Below are 5,321 nucleotides of genomic sequence, written 5' to 3' on the forward strand. Positions count from 1 at the left end.
CTCTGCTGAGCAGATCGCAGATACCTCCCAGCTTGGAATGTTGTCCTGCCCCTGATAGTGTCAGGTTTGAGAGCAGAGAGCAGAGTGGTGAGCTTGTGGACAAAAATATACACTGTGTATGTGTGTGTGTGTGTGTGTGTGTGTGCGTGTGTGTGTGTGTGTGTGTGTCTAGGTGGGATAAGGAGGATATGTGCATCATGCAGCTTACAAATACCTTTCTCCAAATAAATGTTTTATTTTTTATTTTTCTTGTTTCTCTTAGTGAAGGGTGAATATCGAGAAACATTTTTTTTCAGAGAAGTGCCTTCAGATGCCATTTGTCAAATCTAGTTTTTAAAACAAATTTACTCTGAGATTTATTTAGTGCTTACTATATGCCAGGCACTATTCTAAATAGGTATTTCATCTAATCTCCACAAGAACCCCATGAGATAGAGACTGCTTTATTCTAATTTTACAACCAGCGGAAATGAGGCAGAGAGTAGTTATATAATTTGCCTAAGGCCATACAGTAGAGAAGAGATTTAAATAAAATCAGACTCCAGAGTCCAAGTTTTTTGCCACAACATATGCATAGACAGGCACAAAGTTAGCACTGACTACCTATTTCCTTGGCAAATTGTGGAAGCAGTTGATGAGGTAGGAAGATTATAAGAATTACCCTATTTGTATTAAAGCTTTTATGATGACCTGCCTGCCATTTGCTATTCATTCTGTAGTAGATACAAGTAAAGCACTGTAGAACATGTAAGTATTCCACTGAGAAGTTCAACTTGGAAGAATCTGCATGAAGAAAATCTTTATTTTCATTAAGAGAAAATTTTAGAAAAATCCAACCATAAATTATACAAAAAAACCCACAAACATTTGAACAGGTTGTAAAACTAAAACCAAAAGAACCATTTATTCCCTACAGGGTTGTGGTAGTTGTTCCCACCACTGACAATGTGTTTGTAACATTTATATTTCACAAAATGTGTCAGTATAATTCTGAGCCATTGGTTTGAAAACAGTTCTCCATTTTACTGCATCTAGTTCCAGAAATAATAAAATTTTAATTTCTTCTAAATTACAGCTCTTTGAAATTAGGAATCTCTTTTATTAGTATCATTAATATTTGTTATCAGTCTCTTGGAGGGTCTAATGAAGGAAGATCCTATAATTCCTCATTAAATTTTATCCTGATCAGTTTTAAAATCTTCAATCAAGGATTGGATTGTGACATTTTTACAACGAAATTGCATTTTTTAAATAAGCCACTGTCATATAAAAAAGGAACTGTGTTAAATTATAAGAGACTTAAAGGATAATTACTAAATATAATGATGTTGGTTTGAACAAAACCAATATATAGAAAAATACTGGGTCTGTTGGGAAATATTAATATGGATTTGATTTAGATGAGGTGAAATTTTACCTAAATAAAAAGGAAATCATTGATTAAAAAAATTACATAAGTGGTTATAATAACATTTTGATTAATTAAAATATATATTTATGAATATTCATACACATATGTGCATACAAAGACATCCAGAAAAACATGCAGGAGAATGCTACAGTGATGATCTCTGACTCGTAGAAACATGACGTTTTATTTTATTTTTATTTTTGCTTGCCTGTATTTTCTAATATTGTACAAAGCAAATGTATTTAAAGGCCATTACAAATAGAATGAAGTAGCTTTTGAGGACAGTATTTCATATTACCCATTTGATAGAAACTAAAACTGGATTCTTTAAAATGGAGCTTCTATCTATCACTCATTTTTTCTTCTTAAAAGCATATAAAATTCATCAGTGGCATGCATGAAGTATGTATCTTGTTTTGCTCATAGTGACTACAATAGAATACATTACAAACTTTAAGTAATAAAAATTTTACATTAAAATATTTGGTCAGAGTATTAATGATCTGTAAGATTTCAGTGTAAGATTAACTTCAGTGTAAGATTTCTCATAATATCTATGGACATTGTTATTATAATTCAATTTCAAGGTATAAATCAAATGGAAAGTACTAAATGTGAAACTGTATTATGCAGCTTTCTGATTCTACTCACTACAATAAAATGTTGCCAGGAAAAATAAGAGTGGTTATGTAACTTGCATAAGGTCATGCAATAGAGAACTTTTTATCTGAGGTTCATAAAGTTTTCTATAAACTGAAAATAGAAATTGTCAAGACTACAGACTTTGAGGTCTTGTAGTATCTTGTAATATCTTGGATTTAAATCCTGGCATTGTCATATATGAACTCAAGCAAGCTACCTAAACATCTGTCTCCTCATGTGTAAGATAAGAATGATGATATCCACCTCATACTGGTGATGAGGATTAAACGAAATAATGTATATCAGAACTGTAGCTGGTGCACTATAAGCACATGGTCACAATGATGGGGGGAGGGGAGAGAACAGGATAACAAGAAGGAAGTCATTTCACTTTGTTGCAACAGCAACAGCAAAACATCATATTCTCAACCTGCAACTGAAAATTGTCACCATCACCATTATCATCACCATCAAAGATATTTATTAAGAATACTCCATGGTGGGGGTGGCTCCATAGTGTAGTGGTTAGCATGTCTGCTTTACTCGCAGAAGGTCCTAGGTTCATGGCCCAGGTGGAGACACAGACCATACCCCGGGCGGAGCCACAGACCATACCCCAGGCGTGTCAGCTCCCCCGCACCCACCCGTGCACACAGTGAGCATGTGGGAGGAGACGCCCCACCTTCAGAGATCCAGTCCTTAAGGGGAAATGGCAACATCCATAGGTCAGGGGTGGAAGTGGGTGGGAATTAAAGAGGGGGGAAAAAAAGAATACTCCATGGGATGCTTTGAATTGAATTACACGTACTGTTCCTGACATCTAGGGTCTAAGAGAACATTAACGCAAACACAGAAAATATACTAAAAGTAAATGAGCATACCCTATGGGAAGAAATATTGAATTGTCTTATTGCATATAGCCAAATGATCATAATCAGGAATATGATGAATGAGAAAATTATGAGAGTTCCATGATTACAAAGAGAAACTGTTTTCTTATTGGTGAGGGGTGTTTTCATAGAAAAGCTGAGATTTCTTGGACTCCCAGGAAACTGAGAAAGCTTCAACAAGGCAAAGGGTGGAAAGGTGTGAGCTGGGCTAGGAACTGGTGGAAAGGCAGTGTCCTGAATGTGAAATGTAAGCTGCACAGAAAAGGTCCTACCAGAATCCAGCTTATGGAAATGAGAGATGGAATGAAAGGGAAGAGATGGAGGAATTGCTGTGAAGAGAAAACATCGATGAAAAGACCATCACAAGCATTTGTGCCTGTGGTTGTGTTGGAGAGGCAAAGAGGTTAAGGACATGGACTCCAGGGCCAGTGTTCCTGTGTACAGATTTCAACTTTGGACTCATTAGGTATGTGACATTGGTCAAGTTCCCTGTGCTCTTTGTCCCTCAGTTTCCTCATTTGTACAACAGGGAGCAATAGAGTTGTCATCAGAGTTCAGTGAGTTAATATTTGTAGAGCTGTTTATGGTTGCACAGAGGGAGCACTAAAAGTGTTGGCTAAATGTAACACGCTGGTACTCTTCCCAGGCCAAACATGGAAATGGTTGTGAAGATGAGATGCTCCGTCTTAGCTGAGTTTAATAGGAATTGAGATATCACAAATGCTTTAAAATCCTGTCTTACACACAATACGTTACATGAATGGGACTACATGAGAGACATAGGTTCACAAAGAATGAGTAGTTATTAAAAATAAGAGGATGAATAGAGATTAACCCTGTCTGTGAAATAAAAGTAGAATGGAATCACCAATAATAGCCAGTTCTGGCTAGAAACAGGCCACTCTAATAGATTATTTCTTCTTTTCTTATTTTTGAAAATATGGGGCCAGATACTAAGAACGAAATGGTAAAGCCCCCAACAATATCCATTTTCTTCTCTCAATATCTCCCAGCTGGTCTTTTTTTCAACCTCTGTTTAAAATCTCTCTATAAATTTTTTTGGTTATTTTTGTTCCCTTATTATTATTATTATTTTTTCAGAATGAAGCTCAAGGCAATACATACTCTAATCTAATACCTGAGCTCCATATAGCAAGCACCCTTAGCTGGGATTTGGGCATTCTAGAGTGTGGCATTTTAAATGCACCTCCTACTTCCTTACACTTTTCTATAATCATGCTATAACTGTGCTTAGAGACATGTTAGGTTAAAGATAGATATTAATATATAATTTGTTTCACATTTAGGACAGTAATTATACTTCATTCATGATCTGGGGGGTAAGAAATGTCACTGTTATTTAACCAACAAAAAAAAATAGGCTACATCGATTCAAGCTGATTTAAGATTCTCTGATGATCATTTTTAAGGTGCTCCTATAAAAGCAGAAACAAAATTTAATGCTTACGATTAGGGAACAGAGTTCTATCACTGTTAAAGGTAATTTAGGAGGAGGAACCATCATGAATCCTGGAAATCTCCAAGAACTAAATTCAAGTGAGGATAAGCAGGAAAACTGATGGGAAATGCAAATTTAAAGTTAGTTACCTGAGGCACATGGACACCCTTTGAAGAAGATTTATACCAAGTTCTATGAGTTAGCTAAACTTGGTAAATACTATTAAGATTAAGAATAGTTAAATAGTTAATGAGTTATTTATTTGAGGGAGGAAACTTTTACTAAGAGAAAAAGATACAAACACAATCCAGTTTAGTGCCAGTCCCTATTAATGCTTACCAGGAAGTATTCACAAAATGATTACCACTGCAAAGTGCTTTAAAGCTACATCATCAGATATGCTCATTTCGTGGGTCATGCCGCAAAAGGTGGCAGGGGTTAAAAAAACCCCTGTCCTTTTTCTACTATACAAAATACGTTTCTGATGGGCTGGAAATAGAACAAGGTCTGCTTTTACCCCTGAGTGACACTGCTTCCCTGTTTCCAGACTGCACTTGTAATAATCTGCAGCAGCCATTTCAGAAATAAATCCATCAACTCTGAAGCTGTCAGTGCTCACTTCATTTACTTCAACGACCACAAGCTGGATCAAACCATCCATATGCCCTGGATCCAAACAGGGCAAAGGTTTGCTGTGCGCTTGTTAAATTGGAGTCTCCTATTGAATGAATCACAGGAGAGCTAAATGGATCAAAGTTGTATTACCTGGGGAGCCCCTCAATGGTTAAAGGTAGGAAAATGTTTCCACAAGTACTTTCTACTTTGGAGAATTTGTCATTCTCCATAGAAACTATTCTATGCTGAAACATGCCTGTACAACTCTCAGTCTAAGAGCAGATCTTCTCATCTTTGCTCTCAC

Source organism: Pteropus vampyrus, unplaced genomic scaffold (genome assembly GCF_000151845.1).
Source record: "Pteropus vampyrus isolate Shadow unplaced genomic scaffold, Pvam_2.0 Scaffold208, whole genome shotgun sequence".
Taxonomy (NCBI): domain Eukaryota; kingdom Metazoa; phylum Chordata; class Mammalia; order Chiroptera; family Pteropodidae; genus Pteropus; species Pteropus vampyrus.